At 40.1% G+C, this 21,205-nt stretch overlaps 1 long non-coding RNA gene across 1 annotated transcript in view; it reads left to right on the top strand.

Moving 5' to 3' along the window:
- The first annotated feature begins 5,705 nt into the window (after nucleotides 1–5,705).
- Nucleotides 5,706–21,205, top strand: part of LOC125483213 — a 62,437-nt gene continuing 46,937 nt past the window's right edge. The window contains exon 1 of the long non-coding RNA XR_007262176.1: nucleotides 5,706–5,936. This is a non-coding gene — a long non-coding RNA (uncharacterized LOC125483213). The remainder of the gene's footprint in view (nucleotides 5,937–21,205) is intronic.

Below are 21,205 nucleotides of genomic sequence, written 5' to 3' on the forward strand. Positions count from 1 at the left end.
TTCTCTGTTTACAGAGGTTCCTAACTGCTCAGTCCCAACAGGGTATTACCATGTTTCAGAATTCATGAAATCAACCCAGTTTCTTTAAAAGAAAATCAGAAAGAATGATCGATTTATTGTGAAAACAGTACTTCACCAGAAATATTAAGCAGGTTAACATACAGTTTGAACTGGGAAAGCACAACAATTTAGCCTTCTAAATAATACCTGTCCCACCCTTTCTCCCCTGTGACAAATACACACACAGAGTCAAAAGGGCAAAACTAACTTTCTCTGCACAAATTCATTTTTATAAAAAAAAACCTTTTGCCAAATGATCTTAGTTCTTGAAGGGGAAAAAGGATGAGGAATGAAATCTTCAAAATGGTTTTCAGTTGGTATCCTGACACATGTACGTGGGTAGTCATTGCACCTTCAAGTGAAATTCCTTTAGGAAATATCAATATTTCAGACACTTTTCAAGAGTACAGCTGTGTCAGATTTGGGGCTGACCTTCTGCAGTGTCCAGTGAGACAGTCAAAGGACGAAATGGGTGGCTTCTCCCTCTCGAAGCCGTACCCCAACTGAACTCCAAACAGTATTCAAAACAAAGTCATAAACCAAGATTTTGATTTCTAGTAAACAAGTCAGAGCAATAGGTTTAAGCCATAAGACTTTCAAGGAGTGCCTTTAAAAAAAAAAAGTCCCAGCGTCCTTTGAATGACCACTTTAAAAAAAAGGTTTGATGGGATGAGTACTGAAAAAAATGTTTCCACTTGTTATGGAGACAAGAACTACTGTCACCACTTAAAATACAGGTCTGGATTTTCCACTGGCTAGACAGTCATTATTCCAGTGTAAATGGGAGCTGCACTTCGGGATTCTGAGGAATACCCATCATTGCAGACTCTGAAGGAATTATCCATGAAATTAAATTTACCGCAGAGCAATTTTTCAATGCCTGGGACACCTGGAAATTCTCCAATTAAGTCAGAGAATTCAGACAGTTTTGATGAAATTAAATAAGTAGTTCCTCAGGAAAAGTTAAACTGTGAGATACATAGTCTAACTCCTGAGTAACTATTCAACTCATCCCACACACACGCACCAATTGCATTTCCTCCAAACTTTACCTGAAACCCCCTTGACCTGCTATCTTCCCGCCCCGTTCTGGACTCTAGCCCCACCTACCTGGACTCAGGACCTGACCCCTTCCATAAGGGAAAAAAAGGGCATGAGAAAATTTGATTTTTCAGAGGATCATCAATCTTTCCCAGAGACTGTCGGAAGCGGAGTGATTGCATATTTTAAAGGTAGATTCTTAACCAATTAGACAGTCAAAGTTTGCCAGGGTGAGTGGGAATGATCTTATCGAGTGATGGAGCAGACATGAAGAGGTTCAATGGCCTCTTGTGCTGCACCTAACATGTCTGTGTTTTGTATGGAGTGGGAGGATTTGCCATTTCACAGTGTTTCAGATGAGATGTTAAACTGACACCTCTTAAGTGCTAAGATACCAAGGGTCTAGGCCCGAAACGTCAGCCTTCCTGCTCCTCTGATGCTGCTTGGCCTGCTGTGTTCATCCAGATCTACACCTTGTTATCTCAGATTCTCCAGCATCTGCAGTTCCTACTACCTCTTAAGTGCTCTTGGTTCGACATGAAAGATGCCAGGGTATTTGTTCAAAGAGGAGGTCTTCTGGCCAGTATTTTCCCTTGAAGCAATATCACTTAGAAAAGGCTGATTATTAACATTTAAGAAGGTGATCACATAATGGCAATGTTTTGCATTTGTAATTCAGAATCTCAGATTAATATCTCTAGAGAAGCTGAGCAGGTCTGGCACCATCTGTGGAGGGAAAGCAGAGTTAACATTTCAAGTTCAGTGACCCTTCTTCAGAAATGGCTCAGGAAGCCATTCAGTTCAAGGGCAATTAGGAATGAAAAATAAACATTGATCCAATTAGCAATCCCCCAATCCCATGTACAAATTAAAACAAACATGATTTAAGTAGATTATTGTGTAAATATAAGCTAGTGTTTTTAACATTACAACAACGTCTATGCTAAAAACTGCTTTATTGGCTGCAAATATCACTTTCAGCATGAAAGGCTGTTGCAATCATGGAATTTTTTTCCACTTCTCTTTATGTTCAGGGTGTTCAAAATCCTGATTCTATGACACCCAAATCTAGGAGCTGTTCTTAAACTGGCTCCTCCCTCCAAAAATTGATTAAATCTGGCCCATTCTCCTCTTTTTCTGACTTGGAGAAAAAATGCTTCTGAGGCACTCATGTCCCAAATGAACACATCAGCTTGCCATAATAATTAAAAAGCACTGACACATTGCTACCAAATCTGTAGGAAGTGTCTCCTCTGTCTTCTGCACTTCTCTGTGGACTAATCTTGATCGTTGGAAATTGAGTGTTTCTTCATCATTGTTGATATACTGTCAGTCATCTGAGAGTATATTTAGTTTCTGATGACCTTCAAAAGTACAGGGGGCATAGGGTTAAATGGAAACTGTATATCTAGGGTATCTTATGAGAGTTTTTTTTAAAGAAGAAAAGTAACTTATTTTTGAAAGTGCTGAAATGAGGTGGGGTCTCAGGTTATCATCTGTCCAATGTTTGCTACCTTAACAGAAGTGTCTTACTGGTTTCTATCAGAGAATGCTGCAAAATTTTAACAAATAAATTTCTATTTGCAATAATGCAGCTCTCAGGAGTGACATGTTCAATAGCGAAAAATAGTAACTGCAGGAAATTTCAAAAGCAATAACAACTTTCATTTATATAGTGCTTTTAGTGTCCCATGGCACTTCACAGAAGCATTATCAAACAAGATTTGACACTGTGCCATGCAATGAAAGATGAAGGCACATGAACTGAAGCTCAGTCAAAGCAGTCAGTTGACTTAATGTCACAAAGGAGTAAAAGAGAAGTGGGAAGATTTAGAAACGGAATGTTGCAGATTAGAATCCACATTGAAGAGCAATTTTTACCACAGTAAAGGAATAATAAAACACCTGGAGCTGACCTGGAGATCAAAGAGATCTTGGTGGATTGAAGGGATGGTGGAGCTGATACAAACAGGGAGAACAAAGTCATGAAAGAAATTTGGAAACTCAATCAAGAACTTGAAAAATGTTATAATGTTGCCCAGCCAGAGACCAAAGTAGGTCAGCAAGGTAGGGAGTGATGGGCAAATGGGACCGAGTGCACTTTAGGAAATGTTTTGGATGATCTTAAATTTACACAGAATGAACATCTGGCAGTGTGCTAGAATAGAAAAGGCTGGTCATAACAAAGACATGAACAATAGTTTTGGTGGCAGATCAGCTGAAAGACATGATTTTTCAATAGGTAGAAATAGAACATCTCAGTGATGGCCTGCAAATGTGGTTCTAAACTTACTTCAGGTCAAATAGCACGCAAAAATTGTCAGCAGTTGGCTTCAACCTCAGATAATTGTCATTCAAAGATATGGAGTCAATGACCCAGAGAAATGAGTTTATGGCAGGGACTGAAGACAGTGGATTTGATCTTCCCAATATTTAATTCGGGAAAATTTCTGCTCAACCATTACAAGATTGAAGCAGACGAGTTAGAGACAGTGAAGTGGTCCAGAGAGATGGTGATGAGATGGAATTTGGTGTCAACAACATACATGTGCCATCCAATGCTAAGTTTTCAAATGCAGAGCACAGCATGCAGGTCTGATACAGGAAGAGACCAGGAACAGATGCCTGGAGGACATGAGATGAAGGACGAAAACATGCCAGAAGCCATTGCAGGTTATGCTTTGACCCCAACTCAAACAATGATGACATAGAATACAGGAAAGAGATAGAGTGCTTGGTGGTATGATGCAAAGATATCAATCTCTCCCTCAACATCAGCTAAATGAAAGAGTTATTTCTTGACTTTAGCCTCTATCTACATCAATGATGCTGAACTGGAGATGTTCGACAACATCAAGTTCCAAGGAGTGATGATGACTAACCACCTATCCTGGTCTACCCACACTGATGTTACAGTCAAGCGAGCACAATAATGCCTTTACCTCCTCAGGAGCCTAAAGAAATTTGGCATGTCCATAAAGGTTCTTACCAAGAACACAAAACAAAAATGCTAGAAATCATGGTGTGTTAGGCAGCATCTGTGGAGAGAGAGAAAGCTAATGTTTCGAGTCTAGATAACTCGTCATCAGAGCATCTGTGCTGAAGGAGAGTCATCTGGACATGAAACTTTAGCTTGCTCTCTGTCCATGGATGTTGTCTGACCTGTTGTGATTTCCAGCATTTTTTGATTTCAATACAGATTCCAACATCTGCAATAATTTGCTCATAAGACTCTTACCAATTTTCATAGATAGCATTCTATCCGAATGCCTCATAGCTCTGCCCAGGATTAAAAGGAACTACACAGAGTTGTGAACACAGCCCAGTCCATCAAGCAAGCCATCCTTCCATCCATTGACTCCATCTATACTTTTCACTGTTTCAGGAAGACAGCCAACTTATTAAAAACCCCTCTCACCCCAGTTATAATCTCTTCCAACATCTTCTGTTGGGCAGAAGATACAAAAGCTTAAACTCCTATACCAACAGATTCAAGAGCAATTTCTTCCTCGCTGTTATTAGACTTCTGAATGGACTTCTCAAATTTTAAATTTAATGTTGATCTTGCCCTTTGTGCACCTTCTCTGCAGCCGTAACATTGCATTCTTTGCCCTGTTCTATTGCCCTGATACACTTTGCATGGTATGATCTGCATGTATTGCACAAAAAACAAATTTTTCACTGTACTTAGGTATATGTGACAATAATTGATAAAATCAACTCAAATCAAATCAACTGGACAAATAAGAATGGAAGATCGAATAGGTCTGTGTCAATAGAGTTTAGAAAAATGAGAGGAAAATCACATTAAAATGTATACATTCTGATACAGCTGGAGATTCTGGATGCAGGTATGTTGTTTCCCAGCCTGGGGACTTTGGAATGAAGGGTCAAATTCTGAGCATACAGGGTAAATCATTTTGGACTGAGATGAAGAGAGCTTTTCTCATTTAGGAGCGGTAAACCTGTGAAATTGGCTACACAGAAGGCTGTGGAGGCCAAGTCACACAACATATTTAACAATAATATGGATAGATTTCTATGAGTCAAGTGGTATGAGGATATAGCAGGATTACGGCATTTAGCTGGTGGATCAGCCATAATCAAGTTGAATGGTGAGGCAGGCTTGATGGGCTGAATGGTTTATTCTTCCTATTATCTATGATTCTCTGTATTTTTATCAAAACAGGACAATGCAGCTCCACACAGCTTGAAGTCATTGAAGTCTACCTACTTGAGCCCTATGCTATTCAATTATTCTGTTTGATTATGTGACCCTGTACACAACTGCTTCTCAGTCACAAAAGATTGGTTTGAGTTACAGGAAAGATAAACAAATCTCTAGAAAGAGATGGACGTATGGAGAAGACATTTAAAGCTCTCTGAGTACAATGTGTTATGAAGATCGAAAAAGTAACATCTCTGCAAATGTTTTAAACAAGAAAGGAGTCAGATGTTAATCCACTTTAGTCCAATGCTCCATGCCAGGTATTCTTGGCATCCCATGTTGCTCAGGCCTCAGACAAAATGAGTCAAATGATATCATCCAATTGGGAGTGCCATTGGAAGTGTCACTGGGAGCTCATTTCTGGCTGGAACATCCTGTGAAGTGGCAGTGGACTAGAGAACTCTGACAAAGCAATTCTCTGGCCTATTTTCATCAGCCTCTGAAGCTGGGAAATCAGCTTCAACTTAAGCAGAAAAGGTGATCTCAGTTCAAGAATACAGCAAGGGGGTCAATTCTTCAAAGGCACATTAATAGCCCAGAAACTTTGTCAGCCCTACTGGAAGAGTTTAATGAGCATTATTTCAGAACAGAAATGGTATTTACATAGGTAATGTGACTTTTTGTAATTTCTCTCTTTTGTATCTAAGATTTGTACCTAGGTATTTTGTACCAATGATAGCATCTCACAGAGTGACATGGTAAACTTTTCACTGTACTCCTGTGCTTCTGGACTGGAGTACATGTAACAATAAACCTAATTCAAATTCTAGCAGCCCGCTCAACCCTAGGAGGGCCCAAAGCATATTCGAGCCAATTAAGTCATTTTCAAGCATGGTCACATTGTAACCTAGCATGCAATATAGATTTAATAAGCTCCCATAAATAACAATGTGATAATGAACTGACATTCAGTTTTGGTGATAACACCTCTGCTGACAGCATGTGCCCGTTCCGTTGTTTTTCATAGAGATCATTTTTTGTTTTAAGTCATTTAGTGCTGAACTGAAAGAGAAAATGAAAACATGCCTTGACATTTAAAACAACAAATGCATTTCCACATGCACTGCATTCCTTACCTTCAACCTATAATTGAACATGCTCTTGAAACCCTCAAATTCAGAGGGCAATAAATTTTGCATCTTGCCTAGGAGAATGAGCTTACCCTGCACCTGCTAATATTTTTCTCAATGGTGTCTCATTGGACATTTTACACCATAACTCAGACTTAGGCTGTTAAAAGGATTAATAGCACAGAATGCTCCAAGTTGAAATAGCAGAAAACCAAAAGGTGATTTTTTTTTTCAGCAATATGGACCAGGATTAATGTAACAGACCCATTTTCTGCTTTATTTTCAATCAGTGAAATAATATTACCATGTGACCCAGAAATTCCTTCGGAGTAAAGAGCAATTATGTATGCTGGTTGGTCATTTGTGCAAGCACATTGATTAGAACAACCTCGCCCTGTTGAAACATTTAAAGTGAAACCATTCTAAACTTTTTTCACAGGATGTGGATTTCACTAGCTGGGTCATCATTTATTGCCTACTATAGTTGCCTTTGAGAAGATGGTGGTGAGCTGCCTCCTCAAGCCATTGCAGTCCATGTACTGCAGGCAGATCCACAATGCTAGTAGGGAGGGAGTTCCAGGACCTTGATCCATTGACATTGAAAGAATTATGAAAGAGTTCCAAGTCAGGATAGTGAATGGGTTGAAGGGAAATTTGCAGCTACTGGTGTTTCCATTGCATCTGTTGCTCTTGTCCTTTTAGGTGGCAGAGGCTGTAAGTTTAGAAGGTGTTGTTGAACAAGTCATGGTAAGGTGATGCACTATGCACTTTTGATGACACACGCTGCTGCCACTGTCCAGCACAATGGAGGGAGTGAGTGTTTAAGGTGGCCTGGTGCTAAGCAAATGGGCTGTTTCTGGATAATGTTGGATCTGCATTCATCCAGGAATAAAAACATAATTAAGGTGGCAACCTAAACAGATTTAATAGAAAAGACCAGCATTTGCATAGCACTTCTCATGATGTCCAGTTATCTCAAAGTCCTTGACAACCAATGGAAAGGTTTTTAAGCAGTTGTCAATATTGTCATGCAGCAAACATTACAGGCATTTGCACACAGCAAAGTTTTAAAAGAACACAGCAATTTAACAGTGACAAAGTAATCTGTTTTGTGTGATTTTGATTGTGGGATTATTTTGGCCAATAGACCAGGAAGTATTCCTCAAAATACTTCAAAAGATCCACTGAAGGAGGCAGGCAAGACCTTGGTTTCAGGTCTCATCCAGAAGGCAATGTGTCTGTTGTACAGCAGGGTGCTGGAGAGTCAGCATCGACTTTCAACCTCAAGCCTTGGAGTGGGATGCAAACCTGTAAGCCTGTAATTCAGAGACAATAGTGCTACCAACTGATCAATGTCTGGCAACGCACAAATTCACATCAAGTTTCCTAGGAAAAGAGGGGAATCGGGCATTTGATGAAAATGTGGTCATCATCAGCCAAAAGAAATTGCTACTTAGGATCATAAGACGGAGGAGCGGAAGTTGGCCATTCAGTCCGTCTAGTGCACTCTGTTCTTCAATGAGGTCAAGGATGGTCTGATAATCCTCAACTAAATTTTCCTGTCTTATCGCCGTAACTCTTCATTTCTTTACTGATAGATGTATATCTAGAGTAATTATAAAACTCTTGGGTTGCTAAAATGTGGCTTTTGAATTGTGACTATAAATTAGCTTTACTCCATTGTCCAACTGCTGCTGCTTTAAGGCCAGTCTTTATTTGCCTCCACCTAATTACATTTGACATTTAAAACAACAAATGCATTTCCACATGTGATCAAATATCCAAAATGGGACATAAACTAGAGAGCTTTTTGTGTGTGTGTGTGGTGCAGCTCTGTGTGGGCTTTGGGAACCAACATCATTTATGTGAATTATGATTCCCAGTAGGGTTGGATAGGATATAAATTGAAACTATGGCTGTGCTTGGAACTCCTGCAATTAAAATAAACACATTTGTAAAAGAAAGCAATCTTTCATTTTTGAGAATTTTCACTAACACTGACAATTGCTCTTCACTATGTCATAATGTAACAAAAATAGAAAATGCAGCTTCAACAGGATTTGTTAAAGAAAAATAAATTAGCACTTGTCCTGATAACAACAACTTGCTTTTGGTTTTATTAATTCATGGGATATTAGCATCACTGACTGGGCCAGCATTTGTTCCTTGTCCCTATTGCCCTTGAGAAGGTGGTGGTGAGCTGTCTTCTTCAACTGCTACAGCGCACGTGCTGTAGGTAGACCCTTAATGGTATTAGTGAGGCAGTTCCAGCAACACTGAAGGAACGGCTATGTCTTTCAAGTCAGGTTAGTGAGTGTCTTGGAGGGAAACTGCAGCTAGTGGTGTTTCTATGTATCTGCTTCCTTATCCTTTTTTGTGGTAGAAGTCACAGGTTTGGAAGGTGCTTACAAAAGAGGCTTAGTGAATTTCTGTAATGCATTTTGTAGATGATACACACTACTGCAACTGAGTGTTGGTGGTGTAGGGAGAGGATGTTCCATTTGATAACTGTGGTGCCAATTATAAGCAAGCTACTTTGCCCTGGACATCCAGGTAGGTGAACAGTATTCCATCACACTGTTGACTTATACCTCGTAAATATAAACAAGCACTGGGGACACAGGAAGTTACTTGCTACAGGATTCATAGATTCTGATCAGTGGTTGTAGCCACAGTCTTTATATGGATCATCTACTTCAGTTTCTGGTCAGTGGTAACTTCCAGTTTGTGGAAAACGGAGAATTCGGTGATGGCATTATGTGTTATGACTCATGGTCGATGTTTCAGAATACCTTTAAGAGATATGCTCATGATATCATGGAGGATGGCATGAGGTTTGAGTATATAAAAATGTCAGATTCTATCGTATCTGGGATCACTTGAAACATGACATACTATGCAAAGCATTCTGTTCCATGCAATGTAATAACTTAATACTAGCCCCCAGATGCTGAGGTACCTGAGGAATGTAATGCCTGTATATAATTGTTCACTGTAATGAATGTCTGTTAGATTTTTCAATGCCATGATATCTGGGCTCAGTTTCTTATGTTACATGGGTCAACAGGTTATCTCTGCACATCGGGTAATATACCCTGTTGGAGGCAGACCCATAACAATTGCTAATGAAAGGTCAGATCATTCTGCATTCACTGCACTATTCTCCATTATAATTCTATGAAGCAAATCAACACAGTACAGGGTGTCTTTGATCAGAAATGAATTGAACATGGCACAGGAAATATTGATTAACAAAGTTACTAAGATTCATTTGAAACTGAGTATAGCTTATTGTAGATTCAGATTTTGAAACCACTTTTATATTTTGCAAGTGCTACCAACTCCCAATGTGCAAATCCTCTTGGCCGACGGTTTTAGCCAAGTATAAAACATATTATGTGTATAATACTTGAACGTTACCTTGATTTCACTCATAAACCAATATCCCAACAATATCAAAAGAACAGAGAAGCAGAAAACTAAATATTAATGAGAGTAGTGACAACAGTTACTGATAACTTATTCTGTAACTGATTGTTCAAAATAAGTTACAATTCAGACTCTCCAAAGGGTTTTTGACATTTAGAGAGATGCTTCAACATTAAGAAGACAGCACACTCCAAGGACAAATACCTGGAGGCACATTTAATCGGGAAAAAGTACACTTAGTGGCCATTGACTGAAGGACTGCTGCCAATTGGGTAATCTAGAATAGGTGGACAAAGGGATGGTGCAGCAATCCTTGGCATGAATAGCCTGGCAAGAGGAGAGGGAAGCTGCAAGTCTCCAGGGATCAGCCAGCGTTGTGATAGGTGAAGCAGTGAGTGCTCTTCCAATCCCAGTTTCTGCCTGACTCACACCTGCTGTTCCAGCTCCTCCAATCACAGGCTCCCTCTCTGCTATTTTTACTGCTCCTCTCCATGCAGAACTTTCAGTTGGAAGGGTGATGACCAAAACAGGAGACAGGAAATCAGGGATTGGAAGAACAACTCTGGTTCTTCCATGCTGGCTGCTTTTCAAATCACACCCTTGCAGGTCACTTTCTGATCTCAGCACCTGCCTGTTTAACAAATGGGCAACAATATTTGTAACTAAAACTCACAGTTACCGAAAGCACCATGGTTCATTGACCCTTTTAAAAAAAGTAATTGCCAATTCTGATTGGATTTTTGGAGAAATGATTAATGAGGAGTTTGAGCAGTAAGAATTCAGCACAAGAGCAGTGGGGAACACATGGTGGGGTGAGGGGCAGAGTGCCTTCCTTGGCAAGAGATGAAAGGAATGGCATGGAGTGTGGAATGGATAATCTAAGTCTTACAGGAAGTTCGATATCACCCTTCCTGATATATTAGGAAGAGGAAATAATTGGATGAGTTGGACCTGGAGCAATGCTCACTCGTACCACCTCGCCAGTTAAGTCCTAGTCATGAAGATACACTGGGAGATTTTTTGAGTAACCATTAATTAAAGCTCTTATGTTCTCACTTGACAGTCAGTTAAGTGCCTCATTTCTTGCCTCTCTTGTTACCTGTTTTTCCAACAGGTGAAAAAGTGCCTGGTCTCCCAACTTGTAATCAGGGAAACAATGCTGCCACATTGAGATACTTTTATTTGCCCCAGTCTGGGGCCACTGGGAACTCTGATGGGGAGACAAGATGGAGGCTTCTGAAAGCCAACACTCTGTGCCTTCTTCTAGCCCAGTTAACACCTCTTCCTCCTCTGGCACCTACCCTATGAGATCCACCTTCTCATTGTTAGATCTCCTGAAGAGTAGGCCTCGGCTAATGGTGTTTCGGACCCAGAGGCTGCTGGTTTCAATTTGGCTGGCAGTATCTGGTGAGCTGAAATGTCACACTGAGTTCTGCAATAAGCGGAGAAGTTGTCTGATGCTTGGCTGTCAGCTCTGAACACGCTGATTGATGCACAATCTGGTAAGCTTTCTTGATGGTGGGAGTAGTGAATTAATTGCCACCTACCGCACCAGGCTCCATATAGAAAATGCCTGGAAGGGGAAAGTCATAGAAACAGAGGTCCAATAAGTCTAAGGAACACACATTAGGTGACATCAGGGAATAGGATTTAAGAGGGCTGGTTGTGGAGAAAGGTATCCAAACATCAATGGCGCAGACAGAATTATCCTGGAGCGAAGAACAAGTTTAGCCAAATGCAATATGGTGATGAGTGATTAAACATTTGAACAATAAACATTCAAATCTGCAACCCTAGAGTTTGAGAGTAGGTTTAGCTTAAATGGCTAGAGTGTGGTGCAGTGTTAAACCACCAGTATGGGCTCAGTCATTGTTCTGGCAGTGGCAGTTCATGGAGGCATGCCTCATTACCTTAGTCCAGTACTAGTGGACTGGCTATTCTAAAGCTGTACATAACCAGTTGCCTCTCTCTAATGGGTAAAAATACTATGGTCCTTTATGAACAATGACCCCCTTATATTGTATTGCACTATGGATCATACCTTTTCTACACCATAAGTATATGATCACATCTCATCATGTATGTGTCACTGAATCCATCAATTTACATACACATCTATAGTTCAATCTAAAAGTATTACTCTCAAATAAGATTTCCTGATGTAACACATCTCAAATTCTTTGGAATGTGAGCTGTATTAGAACATAGTACATAGAACTAAACAGCACAGTATAGTCCTTCAGCCCACGATGTTGTGCTGAACTTTTACCCTAAGTCTAAGGTCTATCTAATCTCCACCCCTATCTTATACTATCATCCATATACCTATCTAATAGCTGTTTAAATGCCCCTAATGAGGCCAACTCCACTACCCTCTCCGGCAATGCATTCCATGCCCCTACCACTCTCTAAGTAAAGAACCTACCTCTGATGTCTCCCCTATATCTACCTCCACTCACTTTAAAACTATGTCCCCTCGTAATAGCTACCTCCACCCTAGGAAAAGTCTCTGGCTGTCCACTCTATCTATGCCTCTGATCATTTTGTACACCTCTATCAAGTCACCTCTTATCCTTCGTCGTTCTAAAGAGAAAAGCCCTAGCTCTCTCAGCCTTTCTTCGTAAGACCTTCCCTCCATTCCAGGCAACATCCTGGTAAATCTCCTCTACACCTTTTCCAACATTTCCACATTTTTCCTGTAATGAGGCGACCAGGACTGGACACAATACTCCAGATGTGGCCGAACCAGGGTTTTGTATAGCTGGAGCATAACTTCACGGTTCTTGAACTCAATCCCTCTATTGATGAAAGCTAATACACTATACGCCTTCTTAACAACTCTATCCACCTGGGTGGCAGTTTTCAAGGGACTGTGGACATGAACCTCAAGATCCGTCTGCTCCTCCACACTGCCTAGAATCTTTCCGTTAACGCTGTATTTTGCATTCAAATTTGTCCTTCCAAAATGAATCACCTCACACCTTTCAGGGTTAAACTCCATCTGCCACTTCTCAGCCCAGCTCTGCATCCTATCACTGTCCCTTTGTAACCTAGAACAGCCCTCCGCACTGTCCACAACTCGACCCACCTTCGTATCGTCCGTGAACTTACTAATCCACCCTTCCACTCCTACATCCAAATCATTTACAAAAATCACAAATAGAAGAGGTCCCAGATCAGATCCTTGTGGTACACCACTCGTAACTGAGCACCATGTTGAATATTTTCTGTCCACTACCACCCTTTGTCTTCTAAGAGTCAGCCAATTCTGAATCCAATCTGCCACATTTCCCCCTATCCTATGCCTCCTTACTTTCTGCATGAGCCTACCATGGGGAACCTTATCAAATGCCTTACTTAAATCCATGTATACCACATCCACTGCTCTACCTTCATCCACGTGTTTGGTCACCTCTTCAAAGAATTCAATAAGGTTTGTGAGGCATGATCTACCCCTCACAAATCCATGCTGACTATCACAAATCAAACTGTGCCTATCCAAGTGATCATAAATCCTATCTCTCAGAGCCTTTTCCAATAATTTGCCCACCCCTGAAGTAAGACTAATCGGCCTGTAATTTCCGAGGTTATCCCTATTCCCTTTTTTGAACAAGGGAATGATGTTTGCCACTCGCAAATCTTCTGGCACTATACCCGTGGACAGTGAGGACGAAAAGATCATTGCCAAAGAACCTGCTATCTCTTCCCTTGCTTCCCATAGAATCCTTGGATAAATCCCATCAGGCCTGAGGGACTTATCTATCTTCAAGTTCCTCAAAATTCCTAGTACATCTCCCTTACTAACATCCACCTCCTCTAGCCTACCAGCCTGTTTCACACTGTCCTCCCCTACAACTAGGTCCCTTTCAGTTGTGAATACCGAAGAAAAGTATTTATTAAGGACCTCTCCTATCTCTTTAGGCTCAGTACACAAATTCCCTTTACAATCCTTGATTGGCCCTACCCTTTCTCTGGTCATTCTCTTTTTCCTCACGTAGGTGTAAAAAGCTTTTGGGGTTTTCCTTGATCCTATCTGCCAAGGTTTTCTCATGCCCCCTTATAGATCTCCTAAGCCCTTTCTTCAGCTCCTTCCTGGCTAACTTGTATCCCTCTAGAGCCTTTTCTGATCCTTGTTTCCTAAACCTTATATAAGCATCCTTCTTCCTCTTAACCAGTCATTCGACCTCTCTTAAGAACCAAGTCTCCCTCACTTGACCGCATCTTCCCTGCCTGCTGGGGACAAACATAACTTAACCACTATCTTACTATGTTACAGTTAGTGGATATATCTATCTATGTTAAAAACCCGAGCCATGATTTCTTTTTTACTTTGCTTGTCATGCCTGCTGTTTATTTCCCTACAGAGTCTCTTCATGTACGTACCAGACAGAAAACAGAAAAGCTGTAATCAAGCTAGGCCTTCTTCTCATGACTGTTTAAAGCTGTTCTGTTTATTTTAGGACCCATGTTGTTTCAAGATACCAGGACATTCAGTTATGACCCATTAACTTGCCAGGATGGCCAACATATCATTCTCCAGGCTGTGCAACAGAGCATGCCTGTGTGTACTGTAAAACACCACTGCTGCCAGCAATGATTGAAAAGAGAGGGCAGGAGAGGCGCAGTTGGATTACTTCTACTTATTATTGTGGATGTTGATGAATTGAAGAATATAACATTTTATTTGGAACTATAGCCCACCTTGTAGCCTTTGGGTTGAACTTTCTTAACAACTAAGAGATATCTGTCGGGGTTGATTTTGAAATGATACTTTGGGCTAAGAGGTGTAAGAACAATAGTCGAGATTTTAAATTTTACTGCAACTGATGTCTTAGCTCAAGTAGCTCAAAAAATACTTCACAAATCGTTATTTTTCTATGATACCTGAATGATTAGCTGTTTTCTAATAAGCAATTGCCCATCTTTAGTTTTTGTCCTTGTTAATGAATTAGCACTATTGCAATAGCTGTATTCTTTTGTGTGTATGATGTATTTGTGTTGAAACGTGCTAGATCATACCACAAAATATCTTTGAAGTTCACTTTTTCTGCAGCTTCCCAGAGGGTGGACCAGAAAGTATGATCGCAGAATCATTGCAGAAGTAAAAGGCATTTTTTTAACCAATGTTCATTTATGCAGTGAGGAGGGTCATGGGTATTCATTTTCAGTTCTGGGTTGAGAAATTAATGCATGGTTCATTTCCTGTTCCTAGCTTTGTGCTGCAGCTATGTCATCACAGAGTGAAATGGTCAACAGCTTAAGGAACAAACTCTGCGGTTATGTGTCTGTGCTTTGTCAATTCATTTAGCTGTGCAATATGTCCTGTTTATCTTTTTGCCTTATGTGAATCCAATCATTGCTTATCTGCAGTTTTAAACAAAGCAAGAGAAAACATATTCTTTCTAGAGTTAATAAATATGTTTGTGTACAGTGCATGTGGAGTCCAACAATCTCCATTTGCAAAAATCATGGATTTTGATGTTCTCTGTTAACACATCCTACATGAATGGTAGTATTTAGCGTAAAAGTTCATTAGGACAGAGGTGAGCTAGGAGTCAAATCTGTTGCATCATGACAGGGAGGTTGCCTGCATAATGGTTATGGCAGATAGCACCCATGTTGGAACTTCTCATTAATTGATTCATTCTCACTAATTGATTCATTTTGGAAGGTCGAATTTGAATGCAGAATACAGCGTTAATGGCAGGATTCTAGGCAGTGTGGAGGAACAGAGGGATCTTGGGGCCCACGTCCACAGATTCCTCAAAGTTGCTACCCAAGTTGATAGGGTTGTAAAGAAGGCATATGGTGTGTTGGCTTTCATTCGCAGGAGAACTGAGTTTAAGAGCAGTGAGATTATGCTGCAGCTCTATAAAATTCTGGTTAGACCGCGCTTGGAATATTATGTTCAGTTCTGGTCACCTCATTATTGGAAAGATGTGGAAGCTTTAGAGAGAGTGCAGAGGAGATTTACCAGGATGCTGCCTGGACTGGAGGGCAGGTTTTATGAGGAAAGGTTGAAGGAGCTAGGGCTTTTTTCATTGGAGAGAAGAAGGATGAGTGGTGACTTGACAGAGGTGTACAATATGATGAGATGCATAGATAGAGTGGATAGTCAGAAACGTTTTTCCAGGGCAGAAATGATTATCACGAGGGGGCATAATTTTAAGGTGATTGGAGGAAGGTATAGGGGAGATGTCAGAGGTAGGTTCTTTACACAGAGAGTGGTGGGCGTGTGGAATGCACTGTTGGCAGTGGTAGTGGAGCCAGATACTTTAGAGACTTTTAAGCGACTTTTGGACAGGCACATGGAGGATAGTAAATGTAGGTTTTGCAGGGTAGATTGATCTTAGTAGGATAATAGATCAGCGCAACATTTTGGGCCAAAGGGCCTGTACTGTGCTGTACTGTTCTATGTTCTATGTTTTATTAATGTGGCCGCTCAGGTCCTGCAGCCTTGATTAAGTACAAAAGTGGACAAGTGGTCAAATGAAAAGCAATGAGTATAACTCACAGCTTGTTCCTATAATTTTTCTAGGAATTAAAACAAAACTATTAACTTGCATTTGCACTAAACCCATTGGCTTGTGCAATAATATGCATCAGACTCATTTGTTTGCAGCGATTTACTAATTGAACATCATCTTGCTCTGGTCCATGAATAAGCTCCTCAAGGGATTTAACAGATAGTAATGGAGTTGAGGACTTGTAGCACCTTTGCACTCATTTTGGAAATTCCAACAGTTCACAGAGATGCCAGGACACCTAAGACACCATTTGGGAGCACTATTTTTAAAGCATATGCATGCCTGTTCTGGCCCCAGATCTAGAGTTTGATACCACCTCTGCAACTCTTTCTCCCTCTCATCAGAACACTTGAAAAAATTCTATTTTTTTTACATTTGCTTTTCTCCAGTGGAAATCAATTCTGGCCTCAAATGATTGCTAACAGAATTTCCCAATTATCAAAATTGAGTGATTTTTTTTTTATTGGTTTATTCTATGCTTTCTGACTTTGTACAGATCTCCCAGAAGCTTCTTCCCCCACTGTGCAATCTGCTTTCTTAATTTATCTTTGCAGCTCCTCTTAGAGTTTGCAATCCTCACAAAACACTTTTGCTAGTCTTAAGTTCTCGAGCAATGGTGTATCCCTTTGGCCAGAGAGATTTTTCTAACCTTGAGCTTTGAGAGATCTCACAAGAATCCGATATTTGTTTGCTGTGTTCCATGGCTGTTATTGTCTCGCTATATGACCTTTGAACTCTGCACCAATGAGCCTCATGAACATTAGCTTCCTATCTTGATATCCCTTCAATGCCACCTAAAAACCATTGAAAATACTATTTTCAAAAATGTAAGTTAAAATGATTTGAAAACACTGTTTATCATTTAGTTTGTTCATTTTGTAATTTTTACATATCATGAATAGTTGCGTGGTTGGAAGAATTTAATTTGTTGGAAAGGTATTGGTAGCTGTGACTACCTGAATAAAGTTGAGCGAATCAAGTGGCTGCTTGTGGCAGTTAAAGAAGTGATTCATAAACTCCATTTATCTGTGTTCTGTGAAAGTTGACACCAATGAATATTGCAGTATTCAAGACATAGGTTGCTACAATTGATTTTGCCTGCAAGTGGGTATAGAATCCTGTTCAAGTGTTTTAAAGTGCCATGCGGAACAGTTGAAGGGCCACTGATCAATAGTTCAAAAGTCAGTTTGTTCATGAAAAGTCAGAGAAGACAATACAATGTTGCTAATCTGCTGTTTGTTGGCTCCATGCAGTAGGAATGAAGGACAGCTGATAGGGTAGTAAGGTTCTGCTTGATATAACAGAGGGCTGGAATCATATCAGTGATTAAATGCTGGTGTGCAGCCTTACAAAGCTAAGTGGAAGAAGAAAATGAGTAACTGGGAGGTGAATAAGTCATTGGCCACAGCCTGGCTGAGAAGCTGAGGACTGTACCTGTGTTTAGACACTGGAGTACAGCCTGGTGAAAACAATGGGAAGAGATTTCAGAAGTATGTCAGATCTGTAGGAAAAGAAAGTCAGTGTAGCAGGATCTGGCAGCAGATCCAAAAGAGATCTGGAATATTGTGTATTTTGGGTTAGGATCATGTCTATGGAACTTGGACGCAATAGATACGCTGTTGGCTCAAGATCAAATAAATGCTGAAGGAGAGAGGCTGAAATTCCTCATGAGACCGACACTGTTTTTAAAGAATTTTTGAGACTTCCAGGGAACTCTCTGAGCTAGGAAGCTTGCTAAGAAATTTGTGAGAATTGCCTTGGTCATATTTGTCATGTGATGTGCAGTTTGTGGTGTATTTAGTAAGTGCAGTTCACTTGTTAATTCATGTTTACCTTGTTAATTAAGAATACAATTAGACACATTTTTTACTTTTCTAATCTTGTAAATAATGTTTAATATTGTTTGCTCAAAATAACAGAATCTTGTGACGTTATTCTGTCAGTAAGCACTTGGAATTTCCAACTTTGTTTACTTCAAATGAGAAAGTTGAAAAAATGAAAGAGACGAGTGCCCTGACCAGATCATACCATATATTTGGCAGTCTCATCAGTGATTGTAACAGTGTACCAAGAAAATTTGGAAGCATAATGTACAAGATTAGCTTTCTCATGCACAATGAATATATGATGATTGCAAATATTTTAATTGAGTAGGCAGAATGCAGGATGCTCAGGATTAGAAGAGTGAGTTAGCCAATGGCCTCCTGTTGGGATTGACTGCCTAACGTTGTCAGCAGAACCAGTAACATGTACATTCTACTCCAGCAATATCAATTGGTTTGAGATCATTAATTCTAAGGTGTGTAGCTTAAAAAGCAGTTCAGAGGAACTGAAGGCACACTCAGTTTAGCATTATTTTTAGTACATCTAAGCACAGGGAGTGAGCAGAGCAAAATATTGTTTTCCCAAAGGTATGCTAATCTAAACATGAAAATATTTTCACAGAATTTAAATGCCATTCCAACCCAATTACACTTCTGACTCTTTTTCTTTGGTTGTATACCACTTCTTTTCTGTACAATTTAAACTTGCTTTAAATTATACTCCTTCAACAATATAAACCTATGATGTTGTGCCAAATCTCTAAATGAAATGTGTAGCAAGATCAGTTCTGGGTTATTGACAGAAAGTGATACACAGCCATTTCATTCACTGAACATCAACAATCATTATTAAATATAATTGTATATAAGAGATGGTAACAGCAGACATCTCTGGAATCTTAAAGACTTGGATCCCAGTTGCACTTGATCCGACATCATTATGAGATAGTTTCTTATGCACTTGTTCAATATTAATTCTTGAAGTAAGGCTATAGTTAACCCTTTATTCTACAAAAGTGCACCAGTGTGGCATGTGGTTCACTCTTCCACCAGTTCTTGTTGTCCCACCTATACGACAGCTTATAGTTTCTAATAGTTGTCACCCACTGTGATAAAGAAGAGATTGGAGCCCATTGCCCTTTATTTTATCTCTCATGAATGTTGTCATCTCTGGCAAAGCCTGTATTTGTTGCCCATCCCTAATTTCCTTGAACTAGGCAGTTGAAAGTCAACCACTTTGCTGTGGAGTTGGAGTCACATGTAGGTCACACATAGGCCAGGACTGGAGATTTATTTCCCCAAAGGACATAAGTGAAACAGATAATATTTTACAATAATTGATAATGGTTTCATGCTCGCCATTAGGCAGACTAGCTTTATAATCTAGATTTATTTATTAATTTAAAATTTCATTGACAGCTATGGTAGGAATTGAACTATCACCAGGGCATTAACCTGGACCTCAGGATAACCAGTCATAAGACATTATCATGAACACACTGGCTTGACTTCAACACATAAGTCAGTACTACTTTGCTGAACAAAATAATGTTTTATTAACAGAACACCTTGCTAATTACACACAAACGCCGAAATGTGAATGACTTTAGACGTAAAAATGTCAATTTTAATTGAGACAGTCAATGTGATCAGTCTTCTCTTTGCGTTCTAAGTGTGATTTTAAGTGTAGTGAATTTGCTAATTTCACATTCACTTCTTATCTTGTGATTTACACAACCAGAACTAGAGTATTGTGTATTGTTTTGGTCTCCTTACTTAAGCAGAGATATATTAGAATTGAAAGGTGTTCAGAGAAAGTGATTCTTGAGAAGAAGAGATTGTCTTATAAGGAAAGATTGAGCAGGATGCACTTATGCTTATTGAAGTTTAAGAAATAAAGGTTAAAGTTTGAGAGGATGGCTCCCCATTGAGGGAAGATCTGGAGCTGCAAACATAGTTTAAAAATGTAGGTGTCCCATCTAAAGAGAGTGATGAGATGTAACTTACTATCCAAATGCTATTGGGCTACAATTTTCTTTCCCAATTAAGAGTGGAGGCTGGGTCATTGAATATGTTCAAGGTGAAGTTTGACAGATCTTTGCTTGATAAGGGAGATCAGGGTTATGGAGGGTAGACAGAAAAGTGTTAAGCCACAATCAGATAAGCAAGGATTCTATTGATTAGAGAAGCAGACATGATATGCTGACAGGCCTAATCCTGTTCCTTTTTAATGGTGTGGAGTTCTTCAGGATAGTATTCTGGGCCCTAGGCTCAACTTCAGCTGCTTCATTAATGACCTAATGTACATCATAATGTTAGAAGTGAAGATGTTTACTGATGAAACAAAAACAGAAGTTGCTGGAAAAGCTCAGCAGGTCTGGCAGCATCTGTGAACAAAAAAATAACAGAGTTAGCGTTTCGGGTCCGGTGATCCTTACTCAGAGGTTTTTTCATGGATGTATGTGGGCAGGGATTGGATCAGGGGAGAGATGACCGAGTCAAGGTAAAAAGAGATGAATACTGTGGGGCAGGAGCTTGCTGAAACAATGAGTCTGCCCAGACAGTCTTGTTGAGGATTTTTGGAAGGAGGTAGAAGCGAATTGTGCGGGGCTTGGAGTAGTGGGGGTGAGGTCACCAGATGAAATGAGATCAGTTACTATAGTTGATACAATGGCCTGATGTGTCATGGTGGGTTCATAGTCCAGGGGAAGATAGGAGGAGGTCAGCCTCTGCAATATAGAGTTCAGTACACCAGACTAAAACAGCACCACCCTTATCGGCAAGCTTAATAACAAAGTCAGGGTTGGATCTAAGTGTACAAGAGTGCAGTCAGTTTGGAGGGAGATAGCTGGATTTGGTGAGGGGGCAGAGAAATTGAGGTGATCAATATCATGTCGACAGAATGAGTGCCGGTAAAAGGTCGGAGGGAGGGGTCCAGGTGGAGGGAAAGTGTTGGAACTGGGCAAAGTAGTTTGTGGGAATGGGGAGGGGAGTCTCATCCAAAGAAATGGGCACGGAGGCAAAGAC

This window comes from Rhincodon typus, chromosome 5, assembly GCF_021869965.1.
Source record: "Rhincodon typus isolate 14 chromosome 5, sRhiTyp1.1, whole genome shotgun sequence".
In the NCBI taxonomy this organism is placed as follows: Eukaryota; Metazoa; Chordata; class Chondrichthyes; order Orectolobiformes; family Rhincodontidae; genus Rhincodon; species Rhincodon typus.